This window comes from Symphalangus syndactylus, chromosome 6 (assembly GCF_028878055.3).
Source record: "Symphalangus syndactylus isolate Jambi chromosome 6, NHGRI_mSymSyn1-v2.1_pri, whole genome shotgun sequence".
Lineage (NCBI taxonomy): Eukaryota > Metazoa > Chordata > Mammalia > Primates > Hylobatidae > Symphalangus > Symphalangus syndactylus.
In genome coordinates, this window is record NC_072428.2 from 74,165,018 (window position 1) to 74,187,559 (window position 22,542).

A 22,542-nucleotide genomic window follows, 5' to 3' on the forward strand; every position below is an offset into this window, starting at 1 on the left:
CACTCCCCTCCATTACATGCCATTCCATTCCACTCCATTCCACTCCACTGAAATCCACTCCTTTCCATTACATCCCATTCCATTCCATACCACCCCATTCCACTCCGTTCTACTCGAGTCCAGCCCACTCCACTCCACTGCACTACTCTCCACTAAATTCCATTCCATCCCATTCCATTCCACTCCATTCCACTACACTGCCTACTACTCCATTCCACTGGATTCCATTCTGTTCCATTCCAGTCAAGTCCACACCACTCCACTCCTCAAAACTCCACTCACTCCATTCCATCCCTTTCCATTCCACTCCACTCTGCTCTGCTCCACTTCTTTCCACTCCACTCCTCTCCACTCCACTCCATTGCACTCCACCCCACTCCCTCCATTGCATTGCACTCCATTCCACTACACTCCTCTCCACTCCAATCCTCTCAACTAAATTCCACTCCACTCCATTCCATTCCATTCCACTCCACTCCACTCCATTACATTCCACCCCATTCCATTCCACTCCCTTCTACTCCACTCTTCTCGTCTCCAGTCCACTCTGCTCCACTCCAATCCACCCCACTCCATTCCATTCCCTTTCATTCCACTCCATTCCATTCCATTCCTTTCTTTTGACATTATCTCACTCTTTTACCCTGGCTAGAGTGAAGTGGCACAACCTCAGATCACATTTCATTTCATGATTCCTTCCATTAGATTCCATTCCATTTCATTTCAATGTCCCCACTCCACTCCACTCCACTCTGCACCACTCCATTTAATTCCACTAGTTTTCACTCCACTATACCCCAACCGACTGCATTCCTTCCCATACCATTCCATTCCACTCCATTACACTCCTCTCCACTCCAATCCTCTCCACTCCACTCCATACCACTCCGCCCTACTCCACTCCACTCCGTTCCTCCCCACTCCATTCCATTCCACTCCACTCCACTCTACCCCACTCCATTCAACTCCATTCCATTCCATTATATTCCATTCCTTTCCACTCCACTCAATCCCATTCCACTCCACTAAACACCACTCCACTCCATTCAATTCCACTCCATTCCACTCCAATGTACTCCACTCCATTCCACTTTACTCCATTGCTTTCCACTCAATCCCATCCCATTCCAATCCATTCCACTCCACTCAATTACACTCCACACCATTCCATTCCATTCCAGTCCAGTCCACTCTCCTCCACTCCACTCCACTCAATTCCATCCAATTTTATTACATCACATTCCATTCATCCACTCAACTCCATTCCACTCCATTCCGCTCCACTCCATCCCATTCCATTCCACTGAATAGACACCTCTCCACTCCACTCCACTCTGCCCCACTCCATTCCATTCCATTCCATTCCACTCCATTCCATTCCATTTCTTTTTTTTTTGACATGATCTCACTCTGTCACCCAGGCTAGAGTGCAATTGCACAATCTCAGCTCACATTTCATTACACCATTCCATTCCATCCCATTATAATCCATTCCATTCCATTTCATTGCACTCCACTCCACTCCATTCCATTCCACTGTATTCCACCCCAATCCAATTGACTTCCCTCCATTGCACTCTGCTCCTCTCCACTCCACACAACTCCACTCCACTCTACTCCCTTCCATTCCAGTCCACTCCAATCTGCTCCACTCCACTCCACTCCATTCCATAGCATTTCATACCACTCCACTCCACTCAACTCACTCCCATTCCCATCCACTCCATTCCACTCCAGTCCACTCCATTCCACTCCACTCCATTCCACACCACTCCACTCCACTCCTTTCCATTCCATTCTTTTCCATTCCAATCCACTGTATTCCACTCAACTCCACTCCTCTCCATTCCAATCCTTTCCTTTCCAATCCATTCCATTCCATTCTTTCTTTCAACAGGAACTCACTCTGTCACCCAGGCGGGAGTGCAGTGACAGAATCTCAGCTCACATTTCATTTCAGCATTCCATTTCATTCTATCCCATTCTATTACAGTCCGTTCCACTCCAGTCCACTCCACTCCACTGCACTCCACTCCACTCCACTCCATTCCATTCCATCCCATTCCATTCCACTACCTTCCATTGCAGTCCCCTCCATTCCACTCCACTCCACTCCACTCCATTCTATTCCATTGCATTCCATTCCACACCATTCCATTCCATTCCTTTCTTTTGACAGGATCTCACTCTGTCACCCAGGCTATAGTACGGTGGCAGAGTATCAGCTCACATTTCCTTTTACCATTCCATTGCACTTCAGTCCACTCCACTCCACTGCACTCCATTCTATTCCACTGCAGTCCACTCCACTCTACTCCACTCCTCTCCACTCCATTGCTTCCTGTTCCATTGCACTCCATTCAACTCCACTGCACTCCACTCCACTCCAGTCCAATCCATTACATTCTATTCCACTCCATTACATTCCATTCCTTACTTTCAACATGATCTCACACTATCACCCAGCCTGGAGTGCAGTGCGACAATCTCAGCTCACACTTCGTTTCACCATTCCATTGCATTCCATTCCATTCCATTCCTTTCCATTCCATTCCATTTTTTTTTTTCCACAGGATCTCACTCTGTCACCCTGGCTGAAGAGCACTAGCACAATCTCAGCTCACATTTCATTTAACCATTCTATTCCTTTCCATTCCCCACCATTCCATTGCATTTCTTTACATTCCCCTCCAATCCACTCCACTTCACTCCACTCCATTCCATTCCATCCAATTCCATTACATTCCGTTCCATTCCAGTCCTCTCCACTCCTTTTCTTTCCATCCAATTCCATTACACTCCATTCCATTCCAGTCCTCTCCACTCCACTCCACTCCATTCCACTCCATTCCATTCCATCCCATCCCACTCCACTCCATTCCATTGCAGTGCACTCCATTCCACTGCACTCCACTCAATTCCATTCCATTCCATGGCATTCCATTCCACACTGTTCCATTCCATTCCTTTCTTTCCACAGTATCTCACTCTGTCACCCAGGCTATAGTGCAGTGGCAGAATATCAGCTCAAATTTCATTTCACCATACCATTCCACTCCAGTCCACTCCTTTCCATTCCACTCCATTCCACTCCACTCCACTCCACTCCGCTCTACTCCACTCCACTCCATTCCGTCCCATTACATTCCCCTCCATTCAACTCCATTCCACTCCATTTCATTACATTCCATTACCCGCCATTCTTTCCATTCCTCTTTTTCGACAAGATCTCACTCTGTCACCCAGCCTACAGTGCAGTTGCACAATCTCAGCTCACACTCCATTACACCATTCCATTCGATTCCATTACATTACATTCCTTTCTTTTGATGGGATTTCACTCTGTCACCCTAGCTGGAGCACACTTGCACAATCTCAGCTCATATTTCATTTCTCCATTCCATTCCGTTCCATTCCATTTCATTCCATTCCCCTCCACCCCATTCGACTACACTTCACTCCAGTCCATTCCTTTACATCCCATTCCATTCCTCTCCATTCCACTCAATTCCACACCACTCCATTCCACTCCAATCCATTCCATTCAGTCCCATTCCATTCCACTCCATTCCATTCCTCTCCACTCCACTCCACTCCACTCAACTCGATTCTTTTCTATTCTATTCCATTCCATTCCATTCCATTCCACTCCATTCCATTCTTTTGACACAGTCTCACTTTGTCACCCTGGCTGGAGTGAAGAGATACAATCTCAACTCACATTTCATTTCTCCATTCCATTCCCTAACATTCCATTCCATTCCACTCAACTAAACTCCCCTCAATCCACTCCACTCCACTCCACACCATTCCATCCCATCCCATCCCACTCCACTCCACTCCACTCCACTTCATCCTATTCCATTCCATGACATTCCATTCCACTCCACTTCTTTCCACTCCACAACACTCCATTACACTCCACTCCACTCCATTCCACTCTACTCCACTCCTTTCCATGCCATTCCTCTCCACTCCATTCCACACCATTCTTTTCTTTCCACAGGATCTCTCTGTGTTACCCAGGCTGGTGTGCAGTGGCACAATCTAAGCTCTCATTTCATTTCACAATTCCATTCCATTCTACTCCATTCCATTCCATTCTACTCCTCTCCATTCTACTCCACTCCACTCCATTCCACTCCACTGTCCTCCAGTCCACTCTACTCTGTTCCATTCAATTCCTTACCATTGCCTTCCCCTCCACTCCACTCCTCTCCACTCCACTCCTCTCCAATCCATTCCATCCCATTGCATTACACTCCATTCCACTCCACTCCATGCCACTCCATTCCATTCCATTCCACTCCTTTCCATTACATTCCTTTCTTTCGACAGGATCTCACTCTGTCACTCAGGCTGTAGAGCAGTGGCACAATCTCAGCTCTCTTTGTAATTCACCATTCCATTCCATTCCACTTCACTTCACTTCACTCCACTCCACTCCACTACCTTCCATTCCATTCCACTTCATTACATTCCACTCCAATCCACTTTACTCCACTCCACTCCATTCCACTCCATACCATCCCATTCTGTTCCACTGCAGTCCACTCCACTCCTCCCCACTCCACTCCACTCCATTCCATTCCATTCCATTCCATTCCACTCCAATGCATTCCATTATTTTCTTTCAACATGATCTCACTCTGTCACCCAGGCTGGGGTGCAGTGGCACAATCTCAGCTCACATTTAATTTCCCCATTATATTCCATTGCATTCCATTCCAGTCTGTTCCACGCCACTCCACTCCACTGCACTCCACCCAACTCCACTCCTTTCCATTCCATCTCATTCCATTCCACTCATTCCACTCCACTTCAATCCACTCCACTCCACTCCATTCCACTCCACTCAATTCCATTCCACTTCATTCCAATCCACACCACTTCACTCCAATCCATTTCATTAAATACCATTCAATTCCACTCCCTTCCACTCCACTCCACTCCACTTCATTTGACTGCATTCCATTCCGTTCCATCCCATTCCATTCCTCTCCATTACACTCCACTCCACTCTACTATAATCCACTCCACTCCACTCCATTCCATTCCATTCTACTCCATTCCGTTCCTTTCCTTTCCTTTCCTTTGATACATCTCACTCTGCCACCCAGGCTGGAGTGCAGTGGCAAAATCTCATTTCACATTTTATTTCACCATTCCAATCCATTCCATTCCATTCCATTCCACTACTCTCCATTCCACTCCACTCCACTACACTCTATCCCATTCCATCCCTTTCCATTCCAAACATTCCACACCACTCCTCTCCCCCTGACTCCACTCCACTCCACTCCACTCCCTTCCACTGCACTGCACTCCATTCAATTCCATTCCATCCCATTCCATTGCACTCCATTCCACTCCACTCCTCTCCACTCAACTAGCCTCCACTTCTTTCTATTCCATTCCACTCCCTTCTTTTGACAGGATCTCACTCTGTCACCGAGGCAGGAGTGCAATGGCACATTCTCAGCCCACACTTCATTTCACCATCCATTCTATTCTTTTCCATTTAATTCCATTCCATTCCATTCCACTCCACTCCTCTCCCCTCCACTCCACTGCCCTCCACTCCATTCCATTCCAATCCATTCCATCACACTCCACTCCACTCACCTCCCCTCCATTCCAATCCATATCATCCCATTCCACTCCATTCCACTCCACTCCACTCTGCTGAAATCCATTCCATACCACTCCATTCCACACCACTCCACTCCAATCCATTCCATTCCTTTCCATTGCATTACACTCCACTCCTCTCCACTCCAATCCACTACACTACCCTCCACTCCACTCAACTCCACTCCACTCCATTCCATTCCATCACATCCCATTCCACTCCATTGGACTCCACTCCACTCGAATCCATTCCATTCCACTCCATTCCACTATTCTCCACTGCACTCCATTCCACTCAAATCCATTCCACTCCACTCCTCTCCACACCACTACACTCCACTCCACTCCATTGCATTAAATCCCATTCCATTCCACTCCATTCCACTCCACTCCCCTCCATTCCACTCCACTCCGTTCCATTGCATTCCATTCCATTCCCCTCTATACCATTCCATTCCTTTCTTTCTACAGGAACTCACTCTCTCACCCAGGCTGGAGTGCACTGGCACAATCTCAGCTCACATTTCATTTCACCATTCCATCCCATTCCATTTGACTCCAAGTCATTCAACTCCACTCCATTCCATTCCATTCTGTTCCTTTTCATCTCATTCCATTCCACTCCATTCCACTCCACTCCACTCCACACCAATCCATTCCATTCCATCCTATTCCATTCCACTCCACTGCACTCCAGTCCACTACACTCCACACCATTTCATTCCATTCCAACCCATTCCATTCCAGTCCATTCCACTCCACTCCACTCCTCTCCACTCCACTCCATTCCACTCCACTCCATTCCATTCCATTCCATTCCATTCCATTCCATTCCATTCCATTCTATTCCACTCCATTTCTTTCCATTCCTTTCCTTCGACTGGATCTCCCTCTGTCAGCCAAGTTTAGTGCACTGGCAAAATCTCACCTCAGATTTCATTTCACTAATCCATTCCATTACATTCTATTCCACTCCACTCCATTCCACTGCACTCTACCCCATTTATTCAACTCAACTCCACTGCAATCCAATCCACTACACTCCACTCCAATCCACTCCACTCCATTCCATTCCTTTCCATCCCATTCCATTCCACTCCACTCCATTCCTTTCCATCCCATTCCATTCCACTCCATTCCATTCCTTTCCATCCCATTCCATTCCACTCCACTCCACTCCAGTCCACTCCACTCCACTCGAATCTACTCCATTCCCTTCCATTCCATTCCATTCCATTCCATTCCATTCCACTCCATTACACACCACTACTTTCCTCTCAACTCCAGTCGACTCCACTCCATTCCATTCCATTCCATTCCATTCTATTCCTTTCCTTTCTTGTGACAGGTTCTCATGCTGTCATCCGGGCTGGAGTACAGTGGCACAATCTCAGTTCACATTTCATTTCAGTATTCCATTCCGTTCCATTCCATTCCATTCCATTCCGTTCCGTTCCATTCCATTCCATTCCTTTCCATTCTATTCCATTCCTTTGACAGGATCTCACTCTGTCACCCAGGCTGGAGTGGACTGGCACAAACTAATCTCACATTTCATTTCACCATTCCACTCCACTCCACTCCACTCCCCTCCATTACATTGCGTCTCATTCCATTCCACTCCATTCCACTACAATCCACTCCATTCCATTTCACTCCATTCCATTCCATTCCAATCCCTTCCATTCCACTCTGGTTCAATCCACCCCAATCCTCTCCCCTCCTGTCCATTCCGCTCCAATACACTCCACTCCACTCTTTTCCATTCCATCCCATTCCATTCCACTCCTTTCCAGTCCACTCCACTCCACTCTACTGCACGCCACTCCACTCAACTCTACTCCACTCCATTTCATTCCATCCCAATCTATTCCACTCCATTCCACTCCACTCCTCTATGCTCCACTCCACACCATTCCATTCCATTCCATTTCATTCCGTTCTGTTCCATTCCTTTCCATTCCATTCCTTTCCATTCCATTCTATTCAACTCCACTACAGAGACCTCCAATCCATTCCATTCCATCTCATCCCATTCCAGTCCATTCAATTCCACTCCACTCCCATCCATCCAATTCCAATCTATTCCTTTCCATTCCTATCTTTTTAGAGGATCTCACTCTGTCACCCAGGCTGCAGTGCAGTGTCAGTATCTCAGCTCACGTTTCCTATCACCATTGCAATCCTTTCCATTCCACTCCACTCCACTCCACTTCCATCCATTCCATTAAACTTCATTCCACTCCACTCCATTCCACTCCACTCCATTCCATTCCATCCCTTTGTTTTCCAATCCATTCCACTCCACTCCAATCGATTCCACTCCACACCATTCCATTCTATTCCAACCACTTCCATGCCTCTCCATTCCACTCCCCTCCTCTCTACTCCACTCTAATGTCCATTTGCAAATTTCTACAGGAGTGTTTCAGAACTGCTCAATCAAAAGTAAGGTTCAACTGTGTTAGTTGAATGCACACAACAGAAAGAAGTTCCACAGGATGATTCTGCGGAGTTTTTATTTGAAGATATTCCTTTTTCCACTATAGGCCCTTTAGTGCTCAGAATGTCCAAGGGCAGTTTCTACAGAAAGAGTGTTTCAGAACTGCTCAATCAAAAGTAAGGTTCAACTCTGTTAGTTGAATGTACAGAACAGAAAGAAGTTTCAGAGAATGCTTCTGTGTAAATTGTAATTGAAGATATACCTTTTTCCACTATTGACCCATTAGCGTTCCGAATGTCCACTTGCAGTTTCTACAGAAAGAGTGATTCAGAACTGCTCAATCAAAAGTAAGCTTCAACTCTGTTAGTTGAATGCACAGAACAGAAAAAAGTTTCACAGAATGATTCTCGGTACTTTTTATTTGAAGATATTCCTTTTCCACTCTAGGACTCTTAGCGCTCCGAATATCCACATGCAGTTTCTACAGAAAGAGTGTTTCAGAACTGCTCAATCAAAAGTTAGCTTCAACTCTTAGTTGAATGCAGAGAACAGAAAGAAGTTTCACAGAATGCTTCTGTGTAGTTTTTATTTGAAGACATTCCTTTTTCCACTATAGGCCCCTAAATGCTACAAATGTCCACATGCAGTTTCTACAGAAAGAGTGTTTCGGAACTGCTCAATCAAAAGTAAGCTTCAACTCTCTTAGTTGAATGCAGAGAACAGAAAGAAGTTTCACAGAATGCTTCTGTGTAGTTTTTATTTGAAGATATTCCTTTTTGCACTATAGGTCCCTTAAATGCTCCGAATGTCCACTTAAAGTTTCTACAGAAAGAGTGTTTCAGAACTGCTCAATCAAAAGTAAGCTTCAACTCTGTTAGTTGAATGCACAGAACAGAAAGAAGTTTCACAGAATCCTTCTGTGTAGTTTTTATTTAAATATATTCCGTTTTCCACTATAGGCCCCTTAGTGTTCAGAATGTCCACTTGCAGTTTCTAAACAAAAAGTAATTCAGAACTGCTGAATCAAAAGTAAGGTTCAATCCTATTAGTTGAATGCACAGAACAGAAAGAAGTTTCACAGAATGCTTCTGTGTAGTTTTTATTTGAAGATATCCCTTTTTCCATTATAGGCCCCTTAGCGATAGGAATGTAAACTTGCAGTTTCCACAGAAAGTGTTTCAAAACTCCTCAAACAAAAGTAAGCTGCAACCCTGTTAGTTGAATGCACAGAACAGAAAGAAGCTTCACAGAATGCTTCTGTGTAGTTTTTCTTTGAGGATATTCCTTTTTACACTACAGGCCCCTTAGCGCTCTGAATATCCACTTGCAGTTTCTACAAAAAGAGTGTATCAGAACTGCTCAATCAAACGTAAGCTTCAACTCTGTTAGTTGAATGCACAGAATAGGAAGAAGTTTCCCAGAATGCTTCTGTGTAGTTTTTATTTGAAGATATTCCTTTTTCCACTATAGGCCCCTTAACGCTATGAATGTCCGCTGGCAGTTTGTACAGAAAGAGATTTTCAGAACTGCTCCATCAAAAGTAAGCATCAATTCTGTTAGTTGAATGCACAGAACAGAAAGCAGTTTCACCGAATGCTTCTATGTAATTTTTATTTGAAGATTTTCCTTTTTACACTATAGGCCCTTTAGCGCTCGGAATGTCCAAGTGCAGTTTCTACAGAAAGAGTGTTTCAGAACTGCTCAATCAAAAGTAAGATTCTACTCCATTAGTTGAAGGCACAGAACAGAAAGATGTTCCACAGAGTACTTCTGTGTAGTTTTTATTTGAAGATATTCCTTTTTCCACTATAGGACCCGTGGCACTCTGAATGTCCACTTACAGTTTCTACAGAAAGAGTGTTTCAGAACTCCTCAATCAAAAGTAAGTTTCAACTCTGTTAGTTGAATGCACAGAAGAGAAAGAAGTTAAACAGAATGCTTCTGTGCAGTTTTTATTTGAATATATTCCTTTTTCCACTATAGGCCCCTTAGTGTTCAGAATGTACACATGCAGTTTCTAAACAAAAAGTGTTTCAGAACTGCTCTATCAAAAGTAACCTTCAACTCTGTTAGTTGAATGCACAGAACAGAAAAAAGTTTCACAGAATGCTTCTGTGTAGTTTTTATTTGAAGATATTCCTTTTTCCACTATGGGCCCCTTAACGCTATGATTGTCCACTTGCAGTTTCTACAGAAAGAGTGTTTCAGAACTGCTGAATGAAACGTAAGCTTCAACTCTGTTAGTTGAATGCAGAGAACAGAAAGAAGTTTCACTGAATGCTTCTGTTTAGTTTTTATTTGAAGATATTCCCTTTTCCACTATAGGCCCTTTAGCGCTGAGAATTTCAAAGGGCAGTTTCTACAGAAGGAGAGTTTCAGAACTGCTCAATCAAAAGTAAGCTTCAACTCTGTTCGTTGAATGCACAGAACAGAACGAAGTTTCACCGAATGCTTCTGGGTAGTTTTTATGTGAAGACATGCCTTTTTCCACAATAGGCCCCTTAGCGCTCCGACTATCAACTTGCAGTTTCTAAAGAAAGAGTGTTTCAGAACTCCTCAATCAAAAGTAAGCTTCAACTCTGTTAGTTGAATGCACAGAACAGAAAGAAGTTTCACAGAATGCTTCTGTGTAGTTTTTATTTGAAGATATTCCTTTTTCCACTGTAGGCCCAGTAGCACTCCAAATGTTCACTTACAGTTTCTACAGAAAGAGGGTTTCAGAACTGCTCAATCAAAAGTAAGGTTCAACCCTTCTAGTTGAATGCACTGAACAGAAAGAAGTTTCACTGAGTGTTTCTGTGTAGTTTTTATATGAAGATAACCCTTTTTCCATTATAGGCCCCTTAGCGATACGAATGTCCACTTGCAGATTCCACAGAAAGTGTTTCAAAACTCCTCAAACAAAAGTAAGCTTCAACCCTATTAGTTGAATGCACAGAACAGTAAGAAGCTTCACAGAATGCACAGAACAGTAAGAAGCTTCACAGAATGCTTCTGTGTAGTTTTTCTTTGAGGATATTCCTTTTTACACTACAGGCCCCTTAGCGCTCTGAATATCCACTTGCAGTTTCTACAAAAAGAGTGTTTCAGAACTGCTCAATCAAACGTAAGGTTCATCTCTGTTAGTTGAATGCACAGAACAGAAAGAAGTTTCACAGAATGATTCTGTGCAGTTTTTATTTGAAGATATTCCTTTTTCCACAATAGGCCCCTTAGAGCTCAGAATGTCCACTTGCGGTTTCTAAAGAAAGAGTGTTTCAGAACTGCTCAATCCAAAGTAAGCTTCAACTCTGTTAGTTGAATGCACAGAACAGAAAGAAGTTTCACAGAATGCTTCTGTGTAATTTTTATTTGAATATATTCCTTTTTCCACTCTAGGCCCCTTAGTGCTCCGAATGTCCACTTTCAGTTTCTACCGAAAGTGGGTTTCAGAGCCGCTCAATCAAAAGTAAGGTTGAACTCTGTTAGTTGAATGAACAGAACAGAAAGAAGTTTCACCGAATGCTTCTGTGTATATTTATTTGAAGATATCCTTTTTTCCACTATATGACCCATATCTCTCCGAATGTCCACTTGCAGTTTATACAGAAAGAGTGTTTCAGAAATGCCCAATCAAATGTAAGGTTCATCTCTGTCAGTTGAATGCACAGAATAAACAGAAGTTTCCCAGAATGCTTCTGTGTAGTTTTATTTGAAGATATTCCTTTTCCACTATAGGCCTCTTACCACTCCGAATGTCCACTTGCAGTTCCTACAGAAAGATTGTTTCAGAACTGCTCAATCAAAAGTAAGGTTCAACTCTGTTAGTTGAATGCAGAGAACAGAAAGAAGTTTCACAGAATGATTCTGTGTAGTTTTTATTTGAAGATATTTGTTTTTCCACTGTAGGCCTATTAGCGCTCTGAATGTCCACTTGCACTTTCTACAGAAAGAGTGTTTCTCAACTCCTCAGTCAAAAGTAAGGTTCAACTCTGTGAGTTGAAAGCACAGATCAGAAATAAGTTTCACAGAATCCTTCTGTGTAGTTTTTATTTGAAGACAATCCATTTTCCACAATAGGCCTCTCAGCGCTCAGAATGTCCACCTGCAGTTTCTACAGAAAGAGTGTTTCAGAACTGCTGAATCAAAAGTAACATTCAACACTGTTAGTTGAATGCACAGAACATAAAGAAGTTTCACAGTATGCTTCTGTGTAGTTTTTATGTGAAGATATTCCGTTTTCCACTATTGGCCTCTTAGCGCTCCGTATGTCCACTTGCAGTTTCTACAGAAAGAGTGTTTCAGGACTGCTCAATCAAAAGTAAAGTTCAACACTGCTAGTTGAATGCACAGAAGACAAAGAAGTTTCACAGAATGCCTCTGTGTAGTTTTTATTTGAATATGTTCCTTTATCCACTGTAGGCACCTTAGTGCTAAAAATGTCCAATTGCAGTTTCTACAGATAGAGTGTTTTAGGACTGATCAATCAAAAGTAAGTTTCAACTCTGTTAGTTGAATGCACAGATCAGAAAGAAGTTTCACAGAATGCTTCTGTGTAGTTTTTATTTAAAGATATTCGTTATTCCACCATAGCCCAATTAGCGTTCGTAAAGAAAGAGCGTTTCAGAACAGCTCAATCAAAAGTAAGGTTCAACTCTGTTAGTTGAAGGCACAGTACTGGAAGAAGTTTCACAGAAAGCTTCTGTGTAGTTTTTGTTTGAAGATATTCCTTTTTCCACTATAGGCCTCTTAGTGCTCCAAGTGTCCACTTGCAGTTTCTGCAGAAACAGTGTTTCAGAACAGCTCAATCAAAAGTAAGGTTCAAATCTGTTAGTTGAATGCACAGAACAGAAAGAAGTTTCACAGAATGCTTCTGTGTAGTTTTTATTTGAAGATATTCTTTTTTCCACTGTAGGCCCAGTAGCACTCCGTATGTCCACCTACAGTTTCTACAGAAAGAGTGTTGCAGAACTGCTCAAACAAAAGTACGGTTCAACACTGCTAGTTGAATGCACAGAACAGGAAGAAGTTTCACTGAGTGCTTCTGTGTAGTTTTTATTTGAAGATATTCCTTTTTCCATTATAGGCCCATTAGCGATCAGAATGTCCACTTGCAGTTTCTAAAGAAAGAGTGTTTCAGAACTCCTCAATCAAAAGTAAGATTCTCCTCTGTTAGTTGAATGCACAGAACACAAGGAAGTTTCACAGAATGCTTCTGTGTAATTTTTATTTGAGGATATTCCTTTTTCCACTATAGGCCCCATAGTGCTCCGAATGTCCTTTTCAGTTTCTACCGAAAGAGGGTTTCAGAACTGGTCAATCAAAAGTAAGGTTGAACTCTGTTAGTTGAATGACCAGAACAGAAAGAAGTTTCACCGAATGCTTTTGTGTAGATTTATATGAAGATATCCATTTTTCCACTGTATGACCGATATCGCTCCGAATGTCCACTTGCAGTTTATACAGAAAGAGTGTTTCAGAAATGCCCAATCAAAAGTAAGGTTCCTCTCTGTCAGTTGAATGCACAGAACAGACAGAAGTTTCCCAGAATGCTTCTGTGTAGTTTTTATTTGAAGATAATCCTTTTCCACTATAGGCCTCTTACCACTCAGAACGTCCACTAGCAGTTTCTACAGAAAGAGTATTTCAGAACTGCTCAATTTGAAGTAAGTTTCAACTCTGTTATTTGAATGCACTGAACAGAAATAAGTTTCATAGAATGCTTCTGTGTCGTTTTTATTTGAAGATATTCGTTTTTCCACTATGGGCACCTTAGTGCTTCGAATGTCAACTTGCAGTTTCTACAGAAAGAGTGTTTCAGGACTGCTCAATGAAAAGTAAGATTCAACTCTGTTAGTTGAATTCACAGAACAGAAAGAAGTTTCACAGAATGCTTCTGTGTAGTTTTTATTTGAAGATAATCCTTTCTCCACTATAGGCCCCTTAGCGCTCAGAATGTCCCCTTGCAGTTTCTACAGAAAGAGTGTTTCAGAACTGCTGAATCAAAAGTAAGGTTCAACTATGTTAGTTGAATGCACAGAAGAGAAAGAACTTCTCAGATTGCTTCTGTGTAGTTTTTATTTGAAGATATTCCTTTTTCCACTACAGGCCTCTTAGCGCTCAGAATGTCCCCTTGCAGTTTCTACAGAAAGAGTGTTTCAGAACTCCTCAATCAAATGTAAGGTTCAACTCTGTTAGTTCAATGCACAGATGAGAAAGTAATTTCTCAGAATGATTCTGTGTAGTTTTTGAGGACTTTCCTTATTCCACTATAGGCTTCTTAGCGCTAAGAATGTCCACTTGCACTTTCTACAGAAAGAGTGATTCACAACTCCTCAACGGAAAGTAAGGTTCAAATCTGTTAGTTGAATGCACAGATCAGAAAGAAGTTTCACAGAATGCTTCTGTGTTTTTTTTATTTGAAGATATTCCTTTTTCCACAAAAGACCTCTTAGCACTCAGAATGTCCACCTGCAGTATCTACAGAAAGAGTGTTTCAGTACTTTGAATCTAAAGTAAGATTCAACTGTGTTAGTTGAATGCACAGAACATAAAGAAGTTTCACAGAATGCTTCTTTGTAGTTTTTATGTGAAGATATTCCGTTTTCCACTATTGGCCTCTTAGCGCTCTGAAGGTCCACTTCCAGTTTTTACAGAAAGTGTGTTTCACAACTCCCCAATCAAAAGTAAGGTTCAACTCAGTTGAATGCACAGATCAGAAAGAAGTTTCACAGAATGCTTCTGTGTAGTTTTTATTTGAAGATATTCTTTTTTCCACCATAGGCCTCTTAGCTCTCCGAATGTCCACTTGCATTTTCTACAGAAAGAGTGTTTCAGAACTGCTCAATCAAAAGTAAGGTTCAACTCTGTTCGTTGAGTGCACAGAACAGACAAAAGTTTCACACAATGATTCTGTGTAGTTTTTATTTGAAGATAATCCTTTTTCCACTATAGGCCACTTAGCACTCTGTATATCCACTTACAGTTTCTATAGAAAGTGTGTTTCACAACTCCTCAATCAAAAGTAAGGTTCAACACTGTTAGTTGAATGCACAGAAGAGAAAGAAGTTTCACAGAATGCTACTGTGTAGTTTTTATTTGAAGATATTCCTTTTTCCACTATAGGCCCATTAGCGCTCCGAATGTCCACAAGCAGTTTCTACAGAAAGAGTATTTCATAACTGCTCAATCTAAAGTAAGGTTCAACTCAGTTTTTTGAATGAACAGAACAGAAATAAGTTTCACAGAATTCTTCTGTGTAGTTTTTATTTGAAGATATTCCTTTTTTCACAATAGGCCTGTTAGCGCTCCGAATGTCCAGGTGAAGTTTCTACAGAAAAAGCATTTCACAACTCCTCTATCCAAAGTAAGGTACAACTCTGTTAGTTGAATGCATAGATCAGAAAGGAGTTTCACAGAATACTTCTGTGTAATTTTTATTTGAAGATATTCCTTTTTCCATCATAGGCCTCTTAGCGCTCCGAATGTCCACTTGCAGTTTCTACAGAAAGAGTGTTTCTGAACTACTCAATCAAAAGAAAGGTTCAAATCTGTTAGTTGAATGCACAGAACAGAAAGAAGTTTCACAGAATGTTTCTGTGTAGTTTTTATTTGAAGACATTCCTTTTTCCACTATAGGCCTCTTAATGCTCCCAATGTCCACTTGCAGATTCTACAGAAGAAGTGTTTCACAACTCCTCAATGAAAAGTAAGGTTGAACTCTGTTAGCTGAATGCACAGATCCGAAAGAATTTTCACAGAATGCTTCTGTGTAGTTTTTATTTGAAGTCATTTCTTTTACCACAATAGGCCTCTTCACGCTCCAAATGTACACTTGCTGTTTGTACAAAAAGAATATTTCAGAAGTGCTCCATCAACAGTCAGGTTCAACTCTGTCAGTTGAAAGCGCAGAGCAGAAAGAAATTTCACAGAATGCTTCTGTGTAGTTTTTATTTGAAGATATTCGTTTTTCCACTACAGGCCTTTTAGCACTCTGTCCACTTGCACTTTCTACAGAAAGAGTGTTTCACAACTCCTCAGTGAAAATAAGGTTCAACTCTGTAAGTTGAATGCACAGATCAGAAAGATGTTTCACAGAATGCTTTTGTGTAATTTTTATTTGAAGATATTACTTTCTCCACCATAGGCCTCTTAGCGCTCCGAATGTCCACTTGCAGTTTCTATAGAAAGAGTGTTTCAGAACTGCTCAATCAAAAGTTAGGTTCAACTCTGTTAGTTGAATGCACAGAACAGACAGAAGTTTCACGGAATGCTTTTGTGTAGTTATTATTCGGAGATATTCCTTTTTCCACTATAGGCCTCTTTGTGCTCTGAATGTCAACATGTAGTTTCTGCAGAAAGAGTGTTTCACAACTCCTCAATGAAAAGTAAGGCTCAACAATGTTAGTTGAATGCATAGATCCGAAAGGAGTTTCACAGAATGCTTCTGTGTAGTTTTTATTTGAAGATATTCCTATTTCCACTATAGGCCCATTCGTGCTCCTAATGTCCACTTGCAGTTTTTACAGAAAGAGTATTTCAGAACTGCTCAATTTAAAGTACGGTGCAACTCTGTTAGTTGAATTCACAGAACAGAAAGAAGTTTCACAGAATGCTTCTGTGTTGTTTTTATATGAAGATATTCCTTTTTCCACTATATACCCCTTAGCCCTCGGAATGTCCACTTGCAGTTTCTGTAGAAAGATTGTTTCAGAACTGCTCAATCAAAAGTAAGGTTCAACCCTGTTAGTTGAATGCACAGAACAGAAAGAAGTTTCACAGAATGCTTCTGTGTAGTTTTTGTTTGAAGATATTCCTTTTTCCACTATAGGCCTCTTAGCGCTCTGAATGTCCACTTGCAGTTTCTGTAGAAAGAGTGTTTCAGAGCTATTCAATCAAAAGTAAGTTTCAACTCTCTTAGTTGAATGCACAGATCAGAGAGAAGTTTCAAAGAATACTTCTGTGTAGTTATTATTTGAAGATATTCCTTTTTCCACCATAGGCCTCTTAGCGCTCCCAATGTCCACTTGCAGTTTCTACAGAAAGACTGTTTCAGAACTACTCAATCAAAAGTAAGGTTCAACTATGTTAGTTGAATACAGAGAAGAGAAAGAACTTTTCATATTTCTTCTGCGTAGTTTTTATTTGAAGATATTCCTTTTTCCACTATAGGCTTCTAAGCGCTCCGAATGTCCACTTGCAGTTTCCACAGAAAGAGTGTTTCACAACACTTCAATCAAAGGAAAAGTCAACTCAGTTGAATGCACAGATCAGAAAGAAGTTTCACAGAATGATTCTGTGTAGTTTTTACTTGAAGACTTTCCTGATTCCACTATAGGCCTCTTAGCGCTACGAATGTCCAATTGCACTTCCTACAGAAAGAGTGTTTCACAACTCCTCAATGTAAAGTAAGGTTCAACTCTGTTAGTTGAATGCACAGATCAGAAAGAAGTTTCACAGAATGCTTCTGTGTAGTTTTTATTTGAAGATATTCCTTTTTCCACAATAGGCCTCTTAGCGCTCGGAATGTCCACCTGCAGTTTCTACAGAAAGAGTTTTTCAGAACAGCTGAATCTAAAGTAAGGTTCAACTCTGCTAGTTGAATGTGCAGAACATAAAGAAGTTTCACAGAATGCTTCTTTGTAGTTTTTAAGATGAAGATATTCCGTTTTCCACTATTGGCCTCTTAGTGCTCCAAATGTCCACTTGCAGTTTCTACAGAAAGAGTGTTTCACAACTCCTCAATCAAAAGTAAGTTTCAGCTGTGTTAGCCGAATGCACAAAACAGAAAGGAGTTTCACAGAATGCTTCTGTGTTGTTTTTATTTGAAGATATTCGATTTTCCACTACGGGCCCCTTTGTGCTCCGAATATCCACCTGCAGTTTCTACAGAATGAGTGTTTCAGAACTGCTCAATCAAAAGTAGGGTTTAATTCTGTTAGATGAATGCACAGAACAGAAAGAATTTTCACAGAATGCTTCTCTGTAGTTTTTATTTGAAGATATTCCTTTCTCCACTATACGCCTCTTAGTGCTCCGAAGGTACACTTTCAGTTTCCACAGAAAGAGTGTTTCACAACTCCTCAATCCAAAAAATGGTCAACTATGTTAGTTGAATGCACAGATCAGAAAGAAGTTTCACAGAATCATTCTGTGTAGTTTTTATTTGAGGACTTTCCTTATTCCACTATAGGCCTCTGAGCGCTAAGAATGTCCACTTGCACTTTCTACAGAAAGAGTGATTCACAACTCCTCAATGGAAAGTAAGATTCGCTTCGGTTAGTTGAACGCACAGATCAGAAATAAGTTTCACAGAATGCTTCTGTGTTGTTTTTATTTGAAGATATTCCTTTTTCCACAAAAGGCCTCTTAGCGCTCGGAATGTCCACCTGCAGTTTCTACAGAAAGAGTTTTTCAGAACAGCTGAATCTAAAGTAAGGTTCAACTCTGCTAGTTGAATGCGCAGAACATAAAGAAGTTTCACAGAATGCTTCTTTGTAGTTTTTAAGATGAAGATATTCCGTTTTCCACTATTGGCCTCTTAGCGCTCCAAATGTCCACTTGCAGTTTCTACAGAAAGAGTGTTTCACAACTCCTCAATCAAAAGTAAGTTTCAGCTGTGTTAGCCGAATGCACAAAACAGAAAGGAGTTTCACAGAATGCTTCTGTGTTGTTTTTATTTGAAGATATTCGATTTTCCACTATGGGCCCCTTTGTGCTCAGAATATCCACCTGCAGTTTCTACAGAATGAGTGTTTCAGAACTGCTCAATCAAAAGTAGGGTTTAATTCTGTTAGATGAATGCACAGAACAGAAAGAATTTTCACAGAATGCTTCTCTGTAGTTTTTATTTGAAGATATTCCTTTCTCCACTATACGCCTCTTAGTGATCAGAAGGTACACTTGCAGTTTCCACAGAAAGAGTGTTTCACAACTCCTCAATCCAAAAAATGGTCAACTATGTTAGTTGAATGCACAGATCAGAAAGAAGTTTCACAGAATCATTCTGTGTAGTTTTTATTTGAGGACTTTCCTTATTCCACTATAGGCCTCTGAGCGCTAAGAATGTCCACTTGCACTTTCTACAGAAAGAGTGATTCACAACTCCTCAATGGAAAGTAAGGTTCACTTCGGTTAGTTGAACGCACAGATCAGAAATAAGTTTCACAGAATGCTTCTGTGTTGTTTTTATTTGAAGATATTCCTTTTTCCACAAAAGGCCTCTTAGCGCTCGGAATGTCCACCTGCAGTTTCTACAGAAAGAGTGTTTCAGAACTGTGAATCTAAAGTACGGTTAAACTGTGTTAGTTGAATGCATAGAACATAAAGAAGTTTCACAGGATGCTTCTTTGTAGTTTTTATGTGAAGATATTCCGTTTTCCACTATTGGCCTCTTAGCGCTCCAAATGTCCACTTCCAGTTTCTACAGAAAGGGTGTTTCACAACTCCTCAATCAAAAGTAAGCTTCAGCTCTGTTAGTTGAAGGCACAGATCAGAAAGAAGTTTCAGAGAATGCTTCTGTGTAGTTTTTATTTGAAGATATTCTTTTTTCCACCATAGGCCTCTTAGCTCTCCGAATGTCCACTTGCATTTTCTACAGAAAGAGTGTTTCAGAACTGCTCAATCAAAAGTAAGGTTCAACTCTGTTCGTTGAGTGCACAGAACAGACAAAAGTTTCACACAATGATTCTGTGTAGTTTTTATTTGAAGATAATCCTTTTTCCACTATAGGCCACTTAGCACTCTGTATATCCACTTACAGTTTCTATAGAAAGTGTGTTTCACAACTCCTCAATCAAAAGTAAGGTTCAACACTGTTAGTTGAATGCACAGAAGAGAAAGAAGTTTCACAGAATGCTACTGTGTAGTTTTTATTTGAAGATATTCCTTTTTCCACTATAGGCCCATTAGCGCTCCGAATGTCCACAAGCAGTTTCTACAGAAAGAGTATTTCATAACTGCTCAATCTAAAGTAAGGTTCAACTCAGTTTTTTGAATGAACAGAACAGAAATAAGTTTCACAGAATTCTTCTGTGTAGTTTTTATTTGAAGATATTCCTTTTTTCACAATAGGCCTGTTAGCGCTCCGAATGTCCAGGTGAAGTTTCTACAGAAAAAGCATTTCACAACTCCTCTATCCAAAGTAAGGTACAACTCTGTTAGTTGAATGCATAGATCAGAAAGGAGTTTCACAGAATACTTCTGTGTAATTTTTATTTGAAGATATTCCTTTTTCCATCATAGGCCTCTTAGCGCTCCGAATGTCCACTTGCAGTTTCTACAGAAAGAGTGTTTCTGAACTACTCTATCAAAAGTAAGGTTCAACTCTGGTAGTTGAATGCACAGAACAGAAAGAAGTTTCACGGAATGTTTCTCTGTAGTTTTTATTTGAAGACATTCCGTTTTCCACTATAGGCCTCTTAACGCTCAGAATGTCCACTTGCAGTTTCTACAGAAAGAGTGTTTCAGACCTACTCAATCAAAAGGAAGTTTCAACTCTGTTAGTTGAATGCACACAACGGAAGGATTTTTCACAAAATGCTTCTGTGTAGTTTTTATTTGAAGATATTCGTTTTTCCACTATAGGCCTCTTAGCCCTCCAAATGTCCACTTGGAGTTTCTACAGAAAGAACAACACCACAATCAAAAGTAAGGTTTAACTCTGTTTGTTGAATGCACAGATCAGGGAGAAGTTTCAAAGAATATTTCTGTGTAGTTTTTATTTGAAGATATTCCTTTTTCCACAGTAGGCCTCTTAGCGCTCCGAATGTCCACATGCACTTTCTACAGAAAGAGTGTTTCAGAACTTCTCAATAAAAAGTAAGGTTCAAATCTGTTTGTTGAATGCACAGAACAGAAAGAAGTTTCACAGAATGCTTCTGTGTAGTTTTTATTTGAAGATATTCCTTTTTCCACTATAGGCCAATTAGCGTTCCGAATGTCCACTCACAGTTTCTACAGAAAGAATGTTTCACAACTCCTCTATCAAAGGTAAGTTCAACTCTGTGAGTTGAATGCACAGATCAGAAGGAATTTTCACAGAATGCTAATGTGTAGTTTTTATTTGAAGACATTCCTTATTCCACTACAGGCCTCTTAACGCTACGAATTTCCACTTGCACTTTCTACAGAAAGAGTGTTTCAGAACTGCTGAATCTAAAGTAAAGTTCAACTGTGTTAGTTGAATGCACAGAACATAAAGAATTTTCCCAGAATGCTTCTTTGTAGTTTTTATGTGAAGATACTCAGTTTTCCACTATTGGTCTCTTAGCGCTCCGAATGTCCACTTGCAGTTTCCACAGAAAGAGTGTTTCACAACTCCTCAATCAAAAGAAGTTCAACTCTGTTAGTTGAATGTTCATGTCAGAAAGAAGTTTCACAGAATGATTCTCGGTAGTTTTTATTTGAAGACTTTCATTACTCCACTACAGGCCTATTAGCACTCCGAATGTCCACTTGCAGTTTCCACAGAAAGAGTGTTTCACTACTGCTCAATCAAAAGTAAGGTTCAACTCTGTTTGTTGAATGCACAGAACAGAAAGTAGTTTCACAGAATGATTCTCTGTAGTTTTTATTTGAAGATGTTCATTTTTCCAGTATAGGTCCCTTAGCGCTCCAAATGTCCACTTGCAGTTTCTGCAGAAACTGTGTTTCAGAACTGCTGAATCAAAAGTAATTTTCAACACTGTTACTTAAATGCACAGAGCAGAAAGAAGTTTCACAGAACGCTTCTTTGTAGTTTTATTTGAAGATATCCCTCTTTCCACTATAAGCCCCTTAGCGTTCCGAATGTCCACTCGCAGTTTCTACAGAAAGAGTGTTTCAGAACTGCTCAATCAAAAGTAAGGTTCACCCCTGATAGCCGAATGCACAGAACAGAAAGAAGTTTCACAGAATGCTTCTGCGTAGTTTTTATTTGAAGATATTCGATTTTCCACTATGGGCCCCTTAGTGCTCCGTATGTCCACTTGCAGTTTCTACAGAAAGAGTGTTTCAGAACTGCTCAATCAAAAGTAAGGTTCAACTCTGTTAGTTGAATGCAAAGAACAGAAAGAAGTTTCACAGAATGCTTCTGTGTAGTTTTTATTTGAAGATATTCCTTTCTCCACTATAGGCCCCTTAGCGCTCCGAAGGTCCACTTGCAGTTTCTACAGAAGGAGTGTTTCACAACTCCTCAATGAAAAGTAATCTTCAATTCTGTTAGTTGAATGCACAGAACACAAAGAAGTTTCACAGAATGCTTCTAGGTAGTTTTTATTTGAAGTGATTCCTTTTTCCACTATAGGCCCCTTAGCGCTCTGAATGTACACTTGAAATTTCTAAATAAAGAGTGTTTCGGAATTGCTCAATCAAAAGTAACGTTCAACTCTGTGAGATGAATGCACAGAACAGAAAGTAGTTTCACAGAATGCTTCTGTGTGGCTTTTATTTGTAGGTATTCCTTTCTGCACTACAGGCCCCTTAGCGCTCCGAATTTCCACTTGCAGTTT